Raw genomic sequence first — 24,023 nt, forward strand, 5'->3', positions numbered from 1 at the left:
CAAATCTAAGAATTCCATGTGCTCTTCAAAAAGTAGGTTGATAATTCCATGGAAATCTCCCTTGTAAGCATTGTAACAAGTGATGGGTTGTTCAAAATCAAATTCTTCATCATACAAAAAATTAGTGAAAACCTTGAAACCATTTCCAACATCATTGTCATGAATACTTTTAGCATGTGAAGAAGGAAGATCATAATCATCATTACATGAAGATATAAGATCCACTTTGTCAATTAGGCATGTGGAATAGAAATCAATATTACTTGCATTGTCTTCTTTAAAATGAGACAAATGGCTTGACCACCAATCATCCCTTAACTTATCAATAGGTGTTGATATATGAACCTTAAAATCACTTGCATACTGATGATTACAACTACATGCAGCCTCATGGTATTCTTATAAAAAACTAGGTAATGCATCCTTGTAAGTGGTGCATTCACAAATAATCTCCTTATCTTAATATTGTATAGACAATTCTTCTTCAAAATTTTCAACAACATGTTGATTCAAACAATACAGAGATGGAATTTCATTTTTAGTTTTAGAAAAAGAGCTCATACCTTTACTAGCATAAGAGTGTCCACTTTCATCATTTCTCTCTTCTTCCCAATTTGCATCAGATTTGTGGGAAGATGAGTGTGCATTATCATTGTCCTCACCTCCACTTGAGTAACTACTTTGATCATCTTCTTCATATGATGCTTCTTCATGACATATTGAATCAACAACCTTGTTTTCATCACTTTAGTTGTAACTTTTAGCCTCTTTATCCTTATAAAACTAAGATGAACATTATACAACTTTATGAGTAATGATATTATCAACACCATAAGAATTGTTACTAGGAGAAGTAACTGTTGAAAACATTTCACAATTTTGGGACTCACTTAGTGAATTAACTTTATCATCTATTGTTGTAGCACTATCAAGACATGTATTCCCTTTGTGGACACCTAAATTTGATTACACTTCTTTGGTAATCTAATTTAGCCATCTCTAAAGGCATCATTAATTAAATTCTTATTTAATTAATCCTTTGCCATCCCTAGTTGATTAATTTAATTAATCATCTACAATCCTAATTGATAAATCAAATAATCTATTATTTATCAATTAAATCCTTTTCTCCTATCTAATTCCAAAAATCCCCATTTATTAAATAAATCTATTTGATAAATGAAATCCTCAAATTCAAAAACCCCTAACCTATCTCTAAACCTCCATTTAGCCTAATCCACCCCATCCACCCATACTAACCAAGCTTAGCCACTAACTCACCCACCTTCATTAATGCCATCCACTTGCACATCTCTAACATCCCTAATCTAATCCTAAACCCAAGCCTAATCCACCCCCTAATGTTGTCACATTCCTTAAACAAGTTTAAGACTTTCCTAATCCAAACCAAAGTCTCCCCTCAAAAAAGCCCAACCACTAAGTCATGAGTGCTCTTACAAAACATAAAAGACTCTTACAAGCCCACTCATGACTCTTACACCCATCTTCCACACTCTTCCCTCTTCCACACTCATTCCTCTTACATCACTCTTACATACTCAACCCCACTCATCATGCCTTTAACCAACCCTTTACCCTACCCTCTCACACTCATCCTCCTTGTGACAAGTGTCACCTTCCCATTGGTGCTAAACAAGCACAATCCATGTGCTCTCCTTTGAGTGCATCCTAGCCCTCCTTAAGCCTTCATCCATCCTTGCATCTAAGCCCTCCATCCCTCTACCCCTTAGCCTATAAATTGAATCCCATCCCAAGCCATTTCATCAACAATCTTTGAGCTAAAGTTACCATGCTATTTTGAGAACCAAAGCCATCAATCTTACCCTTATAATGCCAAATTGAGAGCTCACAAAGCTACCAATTTGCCATTACCCATCTCCATTGAAGCAGCTTTTGAGCATCTTGAGCATACATCCACAGCAAAAGGACACATCTACAGAATCCAGAAAGCATGGAGTGTTTTCTCTTGTGAGGTTTGCACTTCTGGTTTTCTTTCTTTGTCTAAGCATATATGTGAATTTAGTTTTTGGTTTGTGAATTTTTACTTTATTTTTTAATGTTCTTTGCATACTAATTCTTGTTCTACATTTTGGCACGCCCGGTGGGACCCCACTATGGGTCATTTAATCATCTATTTTCATCTATATGTCATTTTTTCTAACCATCTAATGTTTGTTATCGTTTGAGTGTGTTGTGAGGGTGTTTTGCTTGTTTTTGAAGGTTAAAGAATGCACTTAGGAAGAAGAAATACCATCTAAAAAAGAAATTTGTGTTTTTCAACTTTTTTTGTGCAGTTTTGGCGTCTACAACCTGCTCTGTTTGTGAAAATCTGCATGTGCGAAAATCTGCATTTACGCAAATCAACGTCTGTGAAAATCCACGTCTGTGCAAATCGACGTCTCTACCACTACCAATCCAAATCGTCGTCTGTGAAAATCCGCATCTGCGCAAATCGGCGTCTCTGCTTGTCACCTATTTTTTGTGCCGCAAATCTGTTCTGTCGTCTCCGAATACTAGCGTCTCTGTATTTTCACGTCTTCATATTTTGGCATCTCCGCTTGATAGAAAAAACAGCAAAAAAAGTTTTAAAAAATTTTCCCATAGTTAAGCTCTCATTTTTGAAGATTTTGGCTAACTAACTAAATTGCTTTTTTTTGTCTCATTGCAGGTTGGAGCACATATGGAACCACTAACCATGTTTCTTGCAGGTTTTCATGTTGCTAAAAAATGAACTTGAATGTTTAACCATTTGTCTTTGAATGCATGTTGCTAAAAAAATGAACTTGAATGGTTAAACACATTTTCTATTGAATGAATGTTGCTCAAAACACACTCTTGAATGTCATGGATTAAAATCAACTTTCCTTGGAATGTATGCTTAAAATAACAAATCCAATCTTGAATGCCAAGGATCAATTAACCATTGCAATATCAAACACTTCATTTGGAGCTTCTAAAATTGAACAAAACAAATCTCTTTTCCACATGCAATCTAGTTAAAGTTTGATTTTTGGACATTTAAGAAACTTTGTTAAGTTAAAATACAAATTTACAAAAATCAATTTGAGTAGTTCCTTGGACTCACCTCTTTTCTAATCACCCATCAAATATTAACCATTGGTTGCAATCTCAGCACCATTTATGGGGATGGGTCTACTTGAAAAAGGTGTTAAATGTTCCACAATCTAACTCACTCACTTCGTCTTTGAACGTTTGCTTTAACTTTATCAAAATTTTTAAATGGCCAAAACTCTAGATTAAATCGATTACACTTCAAGTTTGGGCACTAAAATTGAATAATAACTGTCGTGGAGAGCCTCCAGGCATGCGCTTGAAATCGAATCTCACACACTTTTATTTTGGGCTTAAAACAAACTCACACTCAATCTTGAATGCCTTAAAGAAAATTAATCGATACTTGACGCGGAGGGCCTCCGGGTGCGCGAGTTTGCTTTTTTTGACCCTAACTCTTCTTATTGTTTGCATTCTTCAATCGATTTACTTTTGTTGGTGCTTCAAGTTAGAATTGAACATTGTCTCTTAAACATGAGTGCTTGCAAAGTCTAGATTAGCACACATAAGAGTCAGTTGGTAAAAGAACAAGCGTGTTTTTTAGCCCAAGGTCATCCAAGTCTTCTCTCCCCTTTTCGTCTTTTGAGGCCATCTTGGGTGCATAAGATTAGGATCCAAAACCTTGTTTCTTTTTAGGAGGCCTGCTTGGGGATTTCATCACCCCTTGGACGACCTCAACTCCAGTGTTCCGATGGAGTATAAGAATCGGGAGGTGAATCGAAAGACACCTCTCTTGGGATCAAGATTTTGTCATTCGGGCTAAGCCTCAAGGAACTTTATACCCTTGAGAAGTGAAAGAGGAGAAGTGGGTTACTGCTCCTCTTGGCTGTGTGACATTCTTTTGGTCTCATCTACAAATTTGGGCCTCACGTACCTTGCGTATATCGAGGACTCCCTAGCTAAACCAATTGTCAACCTTGCAAAAAACCATCTAGGATGTTAATGTGTTTGGACTGATCGAAACATTTTTAGAGCATACACACTCCTTGGCACAAGTATCACATTGTGAGAACCACAAACTTCTATCTGGGTGTTCCTATCTATTGCTTGTTTTTATTTTACTTGTTGAATGAATCTTTGCCAAACTTGGTCAATCCTAGCTTAGGGCACACTTAGCGTAGTCACTGCCTATTTTGGAAGTTGAACAAGTTGAAGCAAAAAAACTAAGATTTTTCCCAAAGCCAAGAAAATTCAGGAATTTATGTCGGAACAACCCAAACCCAAACAGAAGTTTCACAAGGTCAAACTCAAGCCATCTCTAGCATACCAAGAACTTTCAGCCAAGAGAAAAGAAATAACACCAAGCCCACGAATTGCCAAACTCCACAAAGCAGAGGACAAAGCTACCGATGAAGCACTTCAAGAGGCCTGGTTAGAGCATACCATCAAATTTATTCAACATCCAGGAGTTAATCCTGCTTATGCCTTACCAACTAGGCATGATTTCTATGATTAGACGCCCTTGTTTCTCCACATCTTCTTGGATAAGCTTCACTTTAGAGTCATCTTTGTAGAAAAGCCAGCCATATTAGGTTATCCCCTTAAGCATTATTAGCTCATCCATCTCATTTAGAATCATACCATCTAGCCAGTAATTGAAAATCTGCACATCTAAGCTTTCAAAATTGTTGTCACTTGCTAAAAGTTTGCCATTCCTAAAATCTTCCAAATCCACCAATCTCACCAAGGTTATCCCTTTGACAGAGCTTTGTCTAGGGTAATCTAGCTTTGTCACTTGTTATCCCTCATCACCTTGAGCTAAAGGTTGGGATCCACAAGTGGTCAATCTCATGTTCTTCCTAAAGGATCATCAGTCTATCCTTAAGTTGACACAATCACCACCAAGCTTGCACATGGGAAAGCAGACCTTTTGTGCTTTGACAACATATCTTTGAAGTTAGAATCCCCAACCCAATCCTCCTTAGGTTTTTTCATATAGCTTTGCCTCAACCTAGGAAATCATTTGCATAGAAAAGCCTTCCCCCTTTCGCATCCATCAGCATTATTGCATCTCATCCCTAGGAGCATTTTTCATGCCACCCGTCACTCGCTTAGCCAAGAAGAAAGAAACAATGGAGCCCTATCATTTGGATCGAACAGCCTCACCCCCCTTGAGAACTCAGCCATCCTTCAGCCCAAAGCAAGCTATGCCATCACCTACTGACATTGAAGCTTTCATGAACCAACCAAGAAATGCAGTATTGGTAAACGTCATTATAGATAAAAACAAAGAGACAATCATGGCTAATTTTTGAAGGGACAATGTAGGAACCTAGAAAATATAGAGTGGGGGATCAAAAAAAAAGGCCTAATATCATGGAGAATGACCTCTAAAAACACTTTGGATCAAATCTTGAGGTAGAGAGTATTGTAACTAAGTTTTTGAATAGCAAAATAGCTCTCCAATTCTAGTTTTGTGTAACTATTGAGAATTTAGTGTGATAATATTGTCTAATGGATTGAATGAAATGATTTAGTGATATATTTTTGTTCATAGGGTAGTTTCAAGACTTTTTCATTCAGTAAGAAAGTTTTCTAGAGTTGTTTTAGTGCCTTGAATAAATTATTTTAGTTTTAGAGAGTTTCATGGTCCTGTCCTGACCAGTTTGTCTTTCTATGGCTCCCCCATGAAATCTAGCCATGGGATCTTCCTAAAGGTAAATAAATTTTTAGGGTAGTAATTGGTCAATATATATCTAGGATTAGGATTCATGAAGAGTAAATTTTCTATTTTTAAGATCGAGCCATAGGCCATCTTCTAGTGCTTGATTAGTGGTTTCAAACTGAATAGTTGAATATTTCATGTAGGGGAATGTAGTACAATATGGAACAAGTATTGTTCAAAGTGGGGCATGAGCATATCTTGATGTTCTAGAAAAATTGAAAGACTACCAATCCATTTGAGTGGGTTTTGAACAAGAAACCAAGAGGTCATATAAATTAGGCCTTTTAGCCCTATTTGACCTAGTTAGTAGGAACCCTATATATGCATGACCTAGGAGTCTAAAACCTAATAAATCATTTATAAAATATAGAGGGCATAAAAATCCCTATAAAAAAAATTTTAGTTCATTTGATAGGTTTTTAGTAGAAAGGGAGAAAACACCCTGTCAAGGGCTAATTGGAATTAGGCCTAATTAGGCTTCCTAAAGACTAGTCTTGAAATTGATAGGGAAAAGATTTGAAGATCCTTCTAAATGGATCCAAATCCAATTAAATGGATTTTTTTCAATAATTTTGGCACTCCTACAATGGAATTCATTTTTTTTGAGGAGTTAGCACTTAGAGCTTTCTAAGTGTAGGAGAAAGCATTGAAGAATTGAATGGTGTTTGTCCTTCAAGGTGAAGCACAAGCAGTGAAATTATTAGTGAAGAGTTTTAGTAAGGTTCTAGTTAATCATATAATACATTTAGATCTTAGAGGAGATAGGATCTTGAAGAAGAAAATTTAGGTCTACTTGGAGATTGTGCAAGAAAGCCTTGAAACACATACACAAGATTGGTATCAGAGCTTGATTAGATCAAGCTTGTGGTTAATGTTTCAATCTACTAAAGTAGTGAGAGAGAATATATCACTTGCATCAAGAAGTATAATGGTGACTAACATTGAGTTAGCCAAGAAGGTGGAATAACATGAAGAGGATAACGAGTTTATAAAGAGAAATATTATCTCAAATGGAAAAACTCTTGGGTGAAGTCCAAGACAAATTTAATAAGGTGAAAGAAAAGCTAGATTAGAAGAAAGAGAAAGAAGAAAGGGAAAAGGAATTAGAATTGGAGGAGGAAGCTCCAACCCCTAACCCTACTCTTCCTGAGGATCCCTTCTTAAAGGCACTAAATTCCTTAAGTGGTAAAGATTTGGAGGGTGTACCACTATTTAGTAGACAATTGGATCTAGATATGGCCATGGACTAGATAGAAAACATAGAGAATCACTTTGAATGTGATGGTATCTTTGAGGCCCAAAAGGTAATGGTGACTAAGTCTAGGTTGAGAGGTTCATCTCTCACATGGTGGAAGTTTGGACAAACTAAAAGAGAAAAAGAAGGAAAGGATCCAATAGTTACATCGAACGGTATGGTAACTAAGGTGAAGTAGACCTACTTACCTAATTATTATGAAGTTCATCTACATAGAACGAGACACAATCTTATGAAAAATGATTTGGATGTTCAAGCATACACTGAGGAGTTCCAAAATTTGTGTTTAAGATCAAAAGTGGTTGAGGATAAAAGCATCAAACTAGCTAGGTATTTGAATGGTCTCAAGTGATCTATTCAAGAAGAAATGAGTCTTTTGAACTTCAAAACTATTTTCCAATGCTATCAAATGGCCTTGAAGATTGAGGAGAAAAGAAAAAGAAATCAAGAACAAACCTAAAAAGGAAGAGGTAGAGGAAGAGATAGTAGAGGGAAAAGAGGTGGTTATGGTGGAAGAAGTTTGAAGTCAAAGGCCCAAGGAGAAACCAAAGATAATGAGAAGCAAGAGGGAAGCTCTAGTAGAGGTGGTAGAGGAAGGAGCTCTAACCTTAGAGGAAGAAGTGGTGGACAAGGAAGAGGCAACTATTTTGCCAATATGAAATGCCACCATTGCAACCAAATGGGATGCCATGCCTATAGGTTTCTAGATAAGGGTAGTACTTCTCAAGGAGATGATAAAAGAACTAATCTAGTTCATGAGGAGACAAATTAGTAGAGAAACATCTTAAGGTACCATTTAATTTAGAGGAAGGTGATAACTTCATCATGAGGAGAACTTTAATTAAGGAAATAGTGAAAGAAGAGCCTGTTAGTCTAAAAATTGTTTTGACACTAGAGTGCCAACACACTTAACCACTTTCCACATTGAAGCTGAGTACACTATGTACGCCGAGCCATAGCATGTGCTGAGTCAGGAAATTCATCAGGTGTCGAGTGGTCTTCAGGTGTTGAGTGAAGATCAAGTGTTGAGTGAGTACAGGTTCCAAGCATGATCTAAGTACTGACAATTATTTAGGTGTTGAGTCTTAAATGATGCCGAGCAAGATAGGAGCATATACAGAAGCCAAGTTATAGAAGGTGTCAAGCATCAAGAAGCAGTAAGTGCCGAGTAACTCAAAATTAGCATATGAGATTGAAACTTCACAAACTCAGATGTAAACCATTTTCATAGCCAATATAAGACAAATCTTGAAAGATTTAAGTGATAAGATCAAATCATTTATATTTTCTATGCAATCTACATGCAGCCAATAAGAAAAATGGAGAAGGCATGCAACCAATAAGAGATGTGCAAGGAATAAGCAAAAATCAGAGATTAAATATGGATTATAGATCCATACCTAACCCTAAGTCTACGAGTGTCTTTATAAGGAAGACAAAATCACATTAAATATGAGAGTAGAAAAAAGAAAGTTGTATAAGGAAGATTAATATTAGAGAAAAGAGAATCAGATCAAAGAGGATTAAGATCAGAAAGAGCAGATCAAGTGCCTATATTCAGAAATCAAAGGATTTTAAGCCATCAGGTTTATTATACCTAATACTCTTTAGTCATTATATTAGAAAGGAAATTCTATGATGATAGGTTAGCTTAGCAGCTATTTTATAGATCCTTTAACTAGGTGACTAAAACCTTTGATAGGGTGACACTGCATGTAAAGTGTTTGTAAATCCTTTAATTAGGTCACTAGTGATATAGTGTAAAGCCTTTGATAGGGTAGGCCTTTAACAGGGTAGACCATCAAAAGTGGTCAAACATTATTACTGTAGTGATTTTGTGGGTATTATCCCCACTCCAATTTTACTTTTTTATTTTTGGAGGGTTTCTGGGTTACCAAATCTTAAGTGTTATGTGGTGATGCATATTGGTTTCTTATGATTGCTTAATATTTATATACATGCATGTTCATTTCAAAAATATGTTATTAAAGATTTGAAACAATTAAAATGCTAGTACTTCTGATTCACCCCCCCCTCTCAGAAGTATTCTTTCCAATAATTTATTCCAACAATTGGTATCAGAGCTGAGTTTCTCTCAAAGAAAAGCCTAACAACTTTGAGGAAAAGATCTAAGGATGGAAGTTTTCAAACTTGGAAAGATCATTGAAAACTAGGTGATAGATGTGCATCTCGCTCTACAAAAGGTAGAGAAAACTAGAGTGGAATTAAGAAAATCTTTAAAAAGAAGAAAGGAGATAGCCATAGCTGAAAATTACATACACTACAAGGAGATTGATACCACACAAGTGTTTGCCAATGGAGACACTGAAGAATTTGATGCAGCAATAGCAGAACTAATGGAGAAAAACAAAGCTCAAGCAAATGAGATAAGATCTCTCAAGATGGAACATGAATCATAGGCCATAATGTTATGTGAAATCACTGAACAAAAGAAAAGAGCAGTTGAGGATATAGTCATGATGGAAGATGACAAAATAAATCTTGCAAACAGACTGGAAGAAAAATGTACTAAATTAACAAGGATCTCAAACATGTAGATAGATACACTTGCTCAAATGATGAACCTTCATTATGAACATAATATGAAAGATATTGAGATCTCTACTCTGAGGATACAGAATGAAAAATTACAAAATGAATTGAACAGAGAAAAGGAGATAGTAGAGAATCTCAACAAGTCAAGCGAAGCCATAAAGTACTTTGAACAGTTGCTAAAATTCCCAAGATCAACCCATGATACATCAGGACTTGGATACAACAGCACTGAAGTTGGTGAATCATCAAAGAGTGTTGAGCAAAGAAGTGACAAAGGTAAAGATTTTAAACCCACTTGTCATTACTATAATAAAAAGGGACATATTGCTAATATTTGTAGGAGTAGAATAATCAATCAGCCAAACACACATAAAAGCAAGAGTTACTATCACAAGTGCAAAATGCAAGGACATATGACACAAGACTATAGATCCAAAATCCCAAGAACACAAAGATTTGATGGACATTGTCATAATTGCAAAAAATATGGACATAGGGCATTTGAATGCAGATCAAAGCCCATGTGGACATCAAATCAACCAGCAAAAGAGAATGAAAGCCACTACCATTTCGATTATAACACCAGGTACATATGTCACTATTGTTAGGAATATGGACATATACCCCAGAATTGCATAAGAACACATTTCAAGGGAAACTATAAAAGATGGTTGAGCCAAACCACATGCTTTAGTTGCTTGAAAACTGGCCATACCAGCAAGAATTGTCCTACAAGGTCCAAAGCACCAAATACTGAAGCCAACAAAGGAAAAGAAAAGATTGATGTCATAAGAGGACAAATGAATAAGACTTCGAAGAAGAAAGATGAATGCAGTACATCAAGCAAAAGGATCACTCCACCTAATGGGTCAAGTGATCACACTTCATCAAACTAAGCATAAGGGAGATATATGGGACTGATATAAAAAGTTATATCATACATCAATCCCAAGACAAAGAAGCACTAAAAAGAAGAATTAAACATAAGATAAGATGCTAAGACTAAAACTGCTTTGGATGCTAAGTTATCAACAAAGTAAGTAGATGCTGAGTAATCATAGCTACCGAGTGGATGCCAAGTTGAAAAATATTTGGAAGCTAAGTGACAGGTGTGTACTAAAATGCATTAAATGCAAAAGTTTCTTCTATCATTTAAAAGTAAAATTTGATTCATTCTTGAGCCATTCAAAAAAAGAGCGATTACTTTGAGCATGTCTGAGAAATTTTCAAGCCTTCAACCAGTGATTTGTAGCAATTCAGAACTTACCCAAGCGATCTAAGTATCTATCCAGGTATTTCCTTCAAGTGCCAAGTTTTACAGTTTGAGAAGTTTTGATTTAAATTGTTAAAACCCTAGTTCAAATATAAATGGAATCAAGGTCAAAAATGACCAAAGAGAAAATGAGCCATTAGATTCAACTTGTCAGTAACAAAGTTAAGAAACCTGAGTTTAGACCTATACCAGAGGTTGCATACAAAAATGTTCCCACTGGTGCCCTATTTGCCATCCCTAAAAAAGTTGTTATGGTTGAGGATGTGCGAAAATGTTATAATTGTAAAATAGGAGCCATAGGAGATTTGGAAATCTTTAATGCCTATGAAAAACTTTGTGATAATGGTATTCTGAAAGATGAGTTTTCTGTCATAGAAAAGAAGGGTTTAACCAAAGCCCTAGTTTTTCCAATCGTATTAAAAAATGAGTGGATATGTATTATACTCAGCAAAATCCATGATGGATCATTATGGTTAGAACAAGGGAAAGTCAAGATTACTAAGAAGATGGTTCATAGGGTTACTAGCTTTCCAATCCTAGATCGGCCAAAGACCTTGAGAAGCGAAAAGAAGGAAACAATTGAGAAAAACACAAGAGCAAAGTGGAACAATAGAGGCATGACTATAGACAACATAACTGATCCCCTTTTAGATTTTACTGTAAGGATCATATCACATAAGTTTTACCAATCCAGTAGGTTAAATAGTGTACCCTACATAGCAGTAGATGTGGACCATAAACTTGTAAAGAAAGATCACACTTATGATCTTGCAGAACTCTTGTTGCAACAAATCAATGAAAATCTTGGAGCTATTAGAAAATCCAAGGGAGTCAAAATAAAATAATTGTTGATCAAATTAATTATTTCATTGCATAAATTGGAGATAGCTTTGATGATCAAATGTCTATCTATTTTGAGGATTTAAAAAATGCAATGAAGAAAAGAATGAGAATACCAATCTCACTAGTAGAAAAGCATATAAATGACATATGTTTTCTTGTTGATATTGATTACACCTACATTCAAGCTGTCATTCCTAGAACAAGATGGCTTAGACCATTAGGATATGAGCTTGATGTTGACCAAGCTTCTGCAGCCATCACAGCTTTACTTGCAGAGGAAATGGACAAAACTGCCAAGGCATTTGGAACATATGACACTATAAAATCAAGAGTTGTTAGAAAACTCAAGACAACCTTAGCAGTAAAGAAAAAGGACAAGCTGGTAAAGTAGATAAAGAAGAAATTTGGTGTTGGAGAATCAAGTGTATTAGGTGAAGAAGAAGAGATTAGTGAAGGAGAAGAAGAAGGTGAGCCAGAACAAGAGCCACTTGAATTTCCTCAAAGTCAAGGTGAAAAGAAAGATGAGAGTGTCGAGGAAACAAAAACCAAGGAAGCACCCATTAGAGGTAGAGTCATCAAAAGGAAAACAAAGAAACCTCCTGCTTCTCAGCCCTCACCAAAGAAAGTTGTCGTACAAACACCAAAGAAGCCAACAACCAGAGCTACAACAAGGGCCTCTACCCAAAAGGCTAAAGAGGAAGCCACAAAGAAGAAAAACACAAAGGCATAGGAAGAGCCAAAGAAAAGGAAAAGATATGTGGCCCAACCTGATACTGATGAAGAAGATCAGACTGAAGAGGTAAGTCCTCCTAAATCATCAATTGATATATTATGTAAGAAGATTAGGAATGGAGACATAATGAAATGAAAAAGATTGATTTCAATAAGTTCAATAAAGAGGAACAAAATAGCATAAAAGAATCAGTCTATGCATTAATGGCACAGTTCAAGTATACACCTCTTGAACTAGATGGACAATTACCAAAGGAATTGTCTAAAATTATAGAAGAAAGATGGCATTTTTGCCTAATGATGGAGAAAGAGATGAGGGAATCAACCCTAGCAAACCTACTACCTAATTTAACAAAAGAACAGGTAACTCAAGCAGTCAAAAGGCATCACAAAAGGTTTACACATAAATATAAGGCATTCTCCATCCTACAAAATAAAATTGAAGAAGTTGTTCAAAGAACAAAAAGAGTTTGGAAAAACTTGTACAAGATGTTTGAAGATGTTCTTGAAGAGATATTTAAAGAGGAAGCTGTTGCTAAACTTGAAGAAACAAGGAAGAGGAGAGAAGAGAAAATTGAAGAAGAGAAAAAGGTTGAAGAAGAGGAAAATAAGAAAGAAAGAGAGGAGGAAAGAAAAGATGAAGACAAAGGAACTAATGAAGAACAAAGTGTGAAGGGCACACATTTTTCACCTCCTAGCTCACCTCACTCACCTACCACACCTACAAAAATCATAAAGATTAAGGATTTTTTTGACACTACATGTCAAAACAGCAATCCATTAATTGCAAAGGATCTTACTAAGATCCTTGACCAAACAACTCTACAAGCACAATTGTGTATAAGTCCCATATTGGTCAGTGTGGACAATCTACAAAATTCAGTAGATAAACTCAAAGAAGTCAAGGTGCCATCACAACAACCACCTCAAACCATTCAAAATACTGGGCTTACATTTCTACCACCTCTGTCACCCCCAAGATTGGTCACTCAAACTCATCAGGAGCGAAGTGCAACAACAGAGGTAATCACAGGGATAACAGTTCAGACAGTGAGTACTCCTCCAGTAGTAGTGACACAACAAGAAGAAGACAAGCAAGAAGAAGAGGATAAGGAAGAAACTCAAAATAAAGAGGAGTCTTCCATACAAACTTTGATTGAATTACCAAAAATAGCAACTCCCACCAAACCCAGTCATGAGAAGAGTACTAAAAAGATAACCTTACATGTCAGCACACCAAGTTCAAGTTCTACAAGGGTAGCCAGGACCATCGATTATGGTATTCCTGAGCTTGATGAAGAAATCAAAATACCCTATTATGATTCAAGCACTCTAAATGAGGAAAAGATGAATGAAATATAGAGTGCATTGCATAGGAGGAGGAGACAAGAGGTAATGAGAAAAGACTACAAATACAAGCAAGCACTGAATGAAATAAAAGATATATTCATGGATGCTTTTAGTCTTCAACCTCCAGATGCAAATAGGCCAATACTTGAGCAATTATCTGATATTGTTGACCAAGTAAATAATGAAGACCATGATACTAATGTAAAACTATTGGAATGGTCAGAAAAGAAGTTTATAGGAAAATTCAACCAAAAAATAGCTAATAACATAATTTTGGGACAGGTTGACCTAGCCAAGAAATTGGAAAATGTAAAAAGTGTATTAGGAAACATATTTTCCCTTTACAGCAAATTGTGTGATTTTTCTAGGTTCACACATGAAATAAAAAAAAAAAAATTGAACCTTGAGAGTAAATTAAAACTCTTGAGCACACAACTACCCTCAGATCTTGCATAGAGTGAAAAGTAATTTGCTCATACATTACACAATCAAAGGGAATTAGTTGCATTATCAGTAGAAGAGGTCACTATCAAATAAAATTTGATGCAAATTCAAGCCTCCATTACTCCTCACTTACAAGTATTTCACAAGGAGCAAATGTATACAAAAAAAGTCCTAAAGAAGGATCCCAATATTTCTACACATGAAGGACTAGTTGATCTTGCAGCAGAGCTTTCAATCCAACAAAAGTCATTGGATATTGCCTTAAATAATTGGGATGTAGCTCTCCAAATACTCCTTGAGGTAAACAAGACATTTTTGGCCAAACATGGCATTAATATTTAGGACCCTTTGACATAAGTATCAAAAAGGGGGAGATAATACTCTAAGGGGGAGATAATAATGTGAAGATATATTAAAGAGAACATTAGGCATAATGGCACAAGACATTGGCATGATCAACTCAGATGGAGTTATAAGAGTTATAATAATGTTGAGGAATATATTATATGTTACAATTTTTTGATAAACCTTTGTATACATACCAAGAAGATCAAAAAAATATACATATCAAGTAGATCAAAAAATGTACTCATAAGATCAGATAAATATTGCTTAGTTAATTGTTTTTGACACTCATATCAAAGGGGGAGATTGTTAGTCTAAAAATGGTTTTGACACTTGAGTGCCAACACACTTACCCACTTTCCACATTGAAGTTCAGTACACTGTGTATGCCGAGCCATAGCGTGTGTCAAGTTAGTAAATTCATCAGGTGCCAAGTGATCTTTAGGTGCTAAGCAGTCTTCAGGTGCCGAGTGAAGCTTAGGTGTTGAGTGAGTACAGGTGCCGAGCATGATCTAAGTACCGAGCATTATTCAAGTGTTGAGTCTTAAATGATGCCAAGCAAGATAGGAGCATATATAGAAGCTGAGTTATAGAAGGTGTCGAGCATCAGGAAGCAGTAAGTGCCAAGTAACTCAAAATCAGCATATGAGTTTGAAACTTCACAAACTCAGATGTAAACCATTTTCATAGCCGACATAAGAAAAATCTCAGAATATTTAAGTGATAAGATCAAATAATTTATATTTTCTATGCAATCTACATGCAGCCAATAAGAAAAATGGAGAAGGCATGCAACCAATAAGAGATGTGCAAGGAATAAGCAAAAATTAGAGATTAAGTATGGATCATAGATCCATACCTAACCCTAAGTCTTTGAGTGTCTTTATAAGGAAGACGAAATCACATTGAATATGAGAGTAGAAAAAAAAAAAGGTGTATAAGGAAGACTAATATTAGAGAAAAGAGAATCAGATCATAGAGGATCAAGATCAAAAAAAGCATATCAAGTGCCTGTATTCAGCAATCGAAGGATTGTAAGCCATCAGGTTTATTATACCTAATACTCTTTAGTCATTATATTAGAAAGGAAATCCTATGATGATAGGTTAGCTTAGCAGCTATTTTATAAATCCTTTAACTCGGTGACTAAATCCTTTGACAGGGTGACACTCCATGTAAAGTGTTTGTAAATCCTTTAATTAGGTCACTATTGATACAGTGTAAAGCCTTTGACAGGGCAGGCCTTTAATAGGGCAGACCATCAGAAGTGGTCAAATATTATTATTGCAGTGATTTTGTGGGTATCATCCCCACTCCACTTTTGCCTTCGTATTTCTGAGGGGTTTCTGGGTTACCAAATCTTAAGTGTTATGTGGTGATGCATATTGGTTTCTTATGATTGCTTGATATTTATATGCATGCATGCTCATTTCAAAAATATGCTATTAAGGATTTGAAATAGTTAAAAGGCTAGTACTTCTGATTCACCCCCCCCCCCCCCCCCCCTCTCAGAAGCATTCTTTCCAATAATTTATTCCAACAAAGTCAAGCCAAAGAAGGTCCCTATTTAGGATAAAGTACAAGATGATGGAGAAAGTGTGTAGAGTCATCACTGACTGAGGGTATACTAACAATATTGTGTTAGAGGAAGTAGTCAGCAAGTTAAACATGCCAAGGATACCCCACACTATGCTAGAAATCTGATTGAAAAGCTCATTGTTCAAGATCAAAGAGGGAGATTGTTGCAAAGAAAGAAGATTTTTCTTTTCAATCATTGTTTTGTCATTGATGTCAAACTTGCTATTTGTAGTAATGATATTTGCTTACAAGATCCAAGTACTATCACTTAGTTGATTAATGAAGAGGATTTGATCAACAAGATGTAACAAGAGCACCTAAGGGAAAGGTTGAGTTAAGATGTTGTAATGAAGTGCAAGGATTAGTTAAGACAATGGTTAAATGATGTATTGATAACATGCTCTAAGATATAGAGGATGCTCACATTTAGAAACATTAGAGGAGGAAATTGTAACAAGGTGGAATGCAAAGCTTCAACTAAGATCATTAGTGGGTGCTGAGCAAGTTAGTTGAAGCCAATCAAATTCTCAATTAGAACCAAGTAACAAAAAATTCTAGTGTGTGCCAAGTGATACTTAGGTGCCAAGTGAAGATTAGATGCCCAGCATCAGAAAATTCTTAGTTGGAGCCAAGTGATCTTTAGGTGCCAAGCATCAGGAAAAACACAGTTGATGCCGAGTAACATAGTATGTGCCAAGTACCAGTATTTTAATACTGTCAAGCTGCTATATTATTTCAAATGACAAAGATTCACCAAATTTGAGCTGACAAAGTGGTTACATTGAATTTTTTGAATGAGTTGGAAGATAAGGATGATGAGCTAGTGTCACAAAATTCTATGTAAACTATTTTTGGGTGAATTCTAGAGGAAATAAAATATGGGTCAGATGCAATGAATCCTACCTAATCCATGTGAATTGAAATTAAATAATGGAATAATAAAATAGGCAAAGGAACTCCAAGACTTCTATTTAAGGATTCATAGAACAAGAAGTAAAGAGGTTCTAATACTGTTTCTACTAAAGTGCCAAAACTGTGAAGTGGTTAGAAGGGTTTCAAGGAAGTGACACCTAGGAGAAAGAAGAGCACAGAGGCTCCACTTCTACAAGTGGTCATGAAGAGATAATTGCATTGGTACATTGAGCATGGTGACCCAAGGAGGACTAAGCTTGAAAGGAGGGCAAGCTATTAGAGTTGTAGTGATTGAAGGCTAGGCAAGGGTATGAGCTAAGAAGTGATCTGAGATCTACAAGATAAGTTGTATGTTGTAGTTAGGTCAAAAAATTTCTAATACTCTCTAGAAATTGTATTAGATCTAGGAATCCTATGGACTTAGGTTGGTTTAATAGCCATTTGTAAATCCTTTAATAGGGTAAAATTCCAAGTGAATGTTCTAAAGTCCTTTAACATGGACCACTTCTAATAGGCTGGTTAAATCCTCTAACAAGGTCAAATTTAATAGTGTGTTGTAAGCCTTTAACAAGGTAGGCCTTTCATAGGGCATCACTTCAAAAGAGTGAGAATTGAGTAGCATGTTACTAGTGATTTTTTCCAAATTGGGTTTCCATGTAAATCATTGTGTTATGTGTTGATTTCTTATGTGTTATGCTTGCATGTTGATTTAAAATAACTTGCTAATTAGAAAAGTTAAAGTTTGGATGAATGAAAGTTGAATGGGTTCACTATACTTAATGAAAAGTTTGAATAGGAAATTTGGACCTTGAATAACTGATTCACACCCCCCCCCCCCCCTCCCCCCCTCCCCCCAACTCTCAGTTATTCTAAAGCAATTCTAACAATTGGTATCAGAGCCATCTGCTGATTTAGTTTCAAGGTACTAGAAGTAGGAAGATCAAGATGTCCAAGAGAGAAGTTCCCAAGCTCAATAAAGACAACTTTTCTACATGGAAGAGTCTAATAAAATTGCACCTTAGATCAATAGGTGACTATGCACAAACCTCAATTGGAACAGAACATGTAAATCTAGCAAGACATCTTACTGCAAATGAATTGAATAAAAAGAAGGAGCACAGTCAAGCAATGTTGGAAATTGCCTCTGCACTTAATTATGTAGAATATGATGACATTAAAGACTGTGACACTACATTCAAAATTTGGAAACCCCTATTAGATATCTATGGAGGAGATTAGAATGTCTAGAGAGCAAAGAGAGAAAGGCTAAGAGGAAAGTTTGATAACATGAAAATGGAGGAAGGTGAAAATGTTTCTCAGTATGCTGAAAGAATGAAAGAAGTGGTAAGTGCAATAACAAGTCTAGGTGGTCAATTGTAAAAATAAACAGTCATGAGAAAATACTTAATAACTCTACTCCATATTTATACTATTAGAGTTTCAGCCATCCAAGAGCTTAGGTGTGTATAGGGAAACACACTAACCTTTAAAGGAATAATGTGAAGACTTACTACATTTGAGCTATCCAATTTTGATAACTATAGACCTAAGAACCTTGAATCTACTTTCAAGGCCAAGATCACAATAAAAGATACTGAGGAGGAGACATCAAGCAAGAAGAGAAGAAAAGGAAAATATGCATCTAGTGATAGCAATGCAGATGAAGAGGATGTGGAAAAATTAGAAGCACTACTGGCTAGGAGATTCCATAGAAGCAAAGGTAAATTCAAAGGTAAGCTCCCTATCATATGTTTTAATTGCAATGAAGTAGGGCCTATTGCTGCAAGATGTACACAAAAAACTGAACTACAAAGAAGGAAACAAGTACAAGAACAAGAGAGAAGATGGTAGCAAAGACTATAAGGAGAAAGGCAAGAGATGCTACATTGTTGAAGAAGATTTTGATGAGAATGATGATGAAGTAGTCTATGTGGCCATGAAGGATGAATCAAATGAAGATGAAGTAATAGCATCGGTTACTTGTCTAAACAAGAATGACAAGAGGATCATAGATAGTGGATGCTCACATCACATGATAGGAGATAAAAGTAAGTTCATTACCTTTACTCAATATGATGGAAATAGTGTTAGATTTGGTAATGATGCTCCATGTCAAATCAAAGGAAAAGGCTCTATTAAACTCATAGAGAAAATTTCATGTGATAATGCATATTATGTTGAAGGATTGAACTACAACTTTTTGAGTGTATCACAATTAGGTAATGTAGGTTGCAAAGTTGAATTTGGAAACAAAACTACCAAGATCTATGACACTGATGGAAATCTGATAGGAAAGGGTGAACAAACTAGGAGTAATCTATTTTACCTAGATATATAAGATGCAACATGTCTTGTTGTTATATTTGATGATGTGTGGTTGTGGCATAAAAGGTTGTGTCATGTTAAATTTGATAATCTGATTAGCATCAGCAAGAAAAAGAAACTCGAAGGGTTACCCAAGTTGAAGAAACTTGAAAATACGATGTGTAAACAATGTCAACTAGGGAAGATGACTATGTCTAGTTTCAAAAGAAAAATATACACTTCCAAAGAAGTACTAGAGTTAGTCCATACAGACTTATGTGGTCCAATAGAAGTAAAAAGCTACCTAGGAGATAGATACATAATGCTATTTGTAGATGATTATTCCAAAATGATGACTGCTATGTTTTTAAAGGAAAAATTTGATGCATTTCAAATGTTCAAGTGGTATTTAGCTAGAGTTGAGAAAGAAACATGAAAGAACCTAAAATTCCTAAGGTTAGACAGAGGAAGTGAGTTCACATCAAAAGAATTTGAAATATTCTGCAACGATAAAGGTATCAAAAGACAAACATCAACACCAAGAACTCTACCACAATATGGTATTGTTAAAAGAAGGAATAGGTAAGTGATTGACTGTGCTAGAACCTTGATGATGGAGAAAAATGTTGCACTAAAGTATTGGAGAGAAGCTATAAGTAATGTAGTCTACACACTGAGTAGAGTTCAACTCAAGAAAGGTACAAATCCAAAATCTTTTGAATTATGGTATGGTCATTCACCCAATGTTAAACATTTCAAAGTATTTGGTTGTAAATACTATATTCTAAAATATATTAGAAATGGCAAGTCTGATGCAAAAAGTGATGAAGGCATATTCCTTGGATACTCCACTAGAAGCAAAGCATATAAGTGTTTGAACACTACTACTAATAAGATCATGGAAATGTAAATTTTGATGAGCATACAGAAGTACAAGTTGATGAGTCAAACAAATCAGAGGATTATAGATCTTTGGTATACTTCTATGAAGGAATGATAGTTGAATAAAATGCTACAAATCAAGTTGGAAATTAGCAACAAATTTTAGTATCTGTCGAGTGTCAGCCTATGAATTTTGAATTACATTCAGAAGCTAAGCTGCAGAATGTAGAAAATGCTCATTCTAATTCTAAAAATAGTACACATGAGAGCAATGATGAAGTGCTAGATGAGGAAGAAAAAAATGACTCTAAAGTTGAAGGATCAAACATGGAAAGAAGGATAGAACCAAGGTTACCCAAGTATGTGAGAAGACATCACCCTACAAATCAAATCATTGGTGACAAGGATGCCATACCTATGACAAGGAATAGACTAAGAAATGAATCATGTTTACTGAGCAAGGTTGAACCTAAAATAGTGAAAGATGCATTACAAGATGATGACTAGTATAAAGCCATGGAAGAGGAAATAGATTAGATTGAGAAGAACAAAACATGGTCTCTAGTTCCTAGACCAGTTGATAAGAATGTGATTGGTACCAAATGGGTGTTCAGAAAAAAACTTGATGAGAATGGTCAAATAACAAGAAACAAAGCTGGGCTAGTTTTCAAAGGCTATGCACAAGAAGAAGGACTAGATTATGGGGAAACATTTGCCCCTATTGCAAGAATGGAAGGAGTAAGAACATTGCTTGCATATGTTTCATATAAAAAATTCAAAGTCTACCAAATGGATGTGAAATCTTCTTTTCTGAATGGTATACTAGAAGAGGAAGTCTACATAGAAAAACCAGAGGAATTTGTAGATGAGAAGAACAAGGTCATGGTCTATAAACTACACAAAACTCTTTATGGATTAAAGCAAGCACCTAACGCATGGTATGAGAGGTTGCACAAATATCTTGTGAAGATAGGATTTGAGAGAATAGATGACAACAGCAACTTGTACATCAAAGCTGAAAAAAGTAAGGATATTTTGATATCAGAAATCTTTGTTGATGATATAATATTTGGAGAAAAAGATGTTCTATGCAAATATTTTGCTGATCAAATGAAGCATGAATTTTAGATATCAGTGTTTGGAGAAATCAAATTCTTTATTGGATTACAAGTATATCAATTGAAGCATGACATATTAGTAACCCAATCCAAATACATCAAGGAGATACTCAAAACATTTAGGTTAGAAGACTCAAAACCAATCAGCACACCAATGGCAACAGGCCACAAACTGTCCAAGAATGATTAATCAGCTAAAGTGAATCAGATACTATATAGGTTAATGATTTGAAAGCTACAATATGTTATACATAGTAGACCAGACATTGCATTAGATGTTGGAATAGTGGCAAGATTTTTTGTAAATCCAAGAGAAAATCACTTAATGGCAATAAAGAGAATACTGAGTTACTTGAAAGGAACTAATGACCTTGGCTTGTAATACAAGAGGAGTGAAAAGTTTGAACTAAGAGCCTACACTAATGCAGATTGGGGAGGTAACATTGATGATAGAAAAAGCACTAGTGGAGGAGCACTTTTCTTAGGAAAAAGATTGATTACATGGATAATTAAAAAGCAAAGTTGCACCTTATAGTCCACTGCTAAAGCTGAATATGTAGTAGCTACTATAAATTGCACCAATATTGTATGGATCAAACATTTTCTGCAAAGTATGAAGGAAGAGGTAACTGAGCCTGTGATACTTTATTGTGATAATACAAGTGCTATCAACATATCAAAGAATCCAGTAATGCATGCTAAAATAAAGAACATTGCAATCAAGTATCACTATGTAAGAGAGTTGGTGGAAGACAAACAAGTGAAGATGGAATATGTTAGCTCAAAGGAGAAAATTGTTGATATCTTCACAAAAGCACTACCTAAAGATACTTTTGAGTATTTTAGAGGCAAGTTCGGGGTGATACCCCTAGCTAAGGCTACTTGAAGTAAAAGCGAAGTGCCCTGCATCAAATGAGTTGATTGTTGAAGATTTTACACATTGATGCAGAGGATGTTTACTTTGGGATTCATGCCTAAAGTAGTAGATATGCTGAAGTTCCAAATTAGTCACAAGCAAGGTGACAAAGGGAAAAATTGAATGAACCTACAAATGTTAGACTTGCATACTAAGATGCTAATATGTCTTTGGCATTTTTGTCAAAGAGGGAGAAGTAGACAACTAATCAACAATTGTTAAAGATAATGAATCAGGAAAGAGGGAGAAGTTGTGAGAAATTGATTACATGCTAATGATCTATTGATCAAAAGGAGATGTTGATTAGAATAGCAAAAGATGACTACAGAGGGAGAAAGACAAAGAACAAGGAGGTAGTAGCAAAGAGGGAGAAGTAGAAATGAAGCAATCAGAATAGTAGAAGGAGATATGAAGCTACAATTCACTTTTTGGCATTTGACTTACTGTTCTAACCTAGAAAGCATTTGGTTGAATAGTTTAGTCTGATGGTTGATCAGTTTTGTTTGCCATCAATGCCAAAGAGGGAGATTGTTGGAAATCTAATTGAAAAGCTCATTTTTGAAGATCAAATAGGGAGATTGTTGCAAAGAAAGAAGATTTTTGTTTTCAATCATTTTTTTGTCATTGATGTCAAACCTGCTATTTGTAGTAATGATATTTTCTTATAAGATCCAAGTACTATCACTTAGTTGATTGGTGAAGAGGATTTGATCAACAAGATGTAACAAGAGCACCTAAGGGAAAGGTTGAGTTATGATGTTGTAATGAAGTGCAAGGATCAGTTAAGACAATGGTTAAATGATGTATTGATAACATACTCTAAGATATAGAGGACAGTCACAATTAGAAACATTGGAGGAGGAAGTTGTAACAAGGTGGAATGCAAAGCTTAAACTAAGATCATTGGTGGGTGATAAGCAAGTTAGTTAAAGCTGAGCAAATTCTTAGTTGGAGCTAAGTAACAAAGAATTCTAGTGTGTGCCAAGTGATCTTCAGGTGTTAAGTGAAGATCAAGTGTTGAGCATCAGAAAATTCTTAGTTGGTGTCGAGTGATCTTTAGGTGATAAGCATCAAGAAAAACACAGTTGATGCTAAGTAACATAGTATGTGTTGAGCACTAGTATTTTAATAGTGCTAAGCTACTGCATTATTTCAAATGATGAAGATTCACCAAATTTGAGCCAACAAAGTGGTTACATTGAATTTTGTGAACAAGTTGGAAGATAAGGATGATGAGTTGGTGGCATAGAATTCTATGTAAACCATTTTTGGGTGAAGTCTAGAGGATTATTCAAGAAGTTTCTAGAGGAAATAAAATATGGGTTAGATGCAATGAATCCTACCCAATCCATGTGAATTGAAATTAAAGAATGGAGAACTCTAGAACTTCTATTTAAGGATTCATAGGCCAAGAAGTAAAGAGTTGTTGATACTATTGCTCTAAAGTGCCAAAATAGTGAAGTGGTTAGATGGGTGTCAGGGATAACTTTAAGAAACCCCTCCTGAGAAAAATATGTTAAATGCTGGTGAATTCAACATTAAATATGCAAGAAAAATTTCTAACCGAGGGCAATTTTTTCATTTGAGGCAAGGGAGAAAATTATTTTCTATTGGTGAACGTTTTTTTTCCGTATCAAAATTTAATAATAATTGTGGAAAATTAATTTTATTTTTTTTGGTATGCAAATAAATGTAGGCAATTTTTTTTGTTGGTCATAAACATTTTCGTAATGTAAGAGGTGAATTAATTATTTTAT

Source organism: Cupressus sempervirens, chromosome 5, assembly GCF_028749045.1.
Source record: "Cupressus sempervirens isolate cs-2001-9-10 chromosome 5, ASM2874904v1, whole genome shotgun sequence".
Lineage (NCBI taxonomy): Eukaryota > Viridiplantae > Streptophyta > Pinopsida > Cupressales > Cupressaceae > Cupressus > Cupressus sempervirens.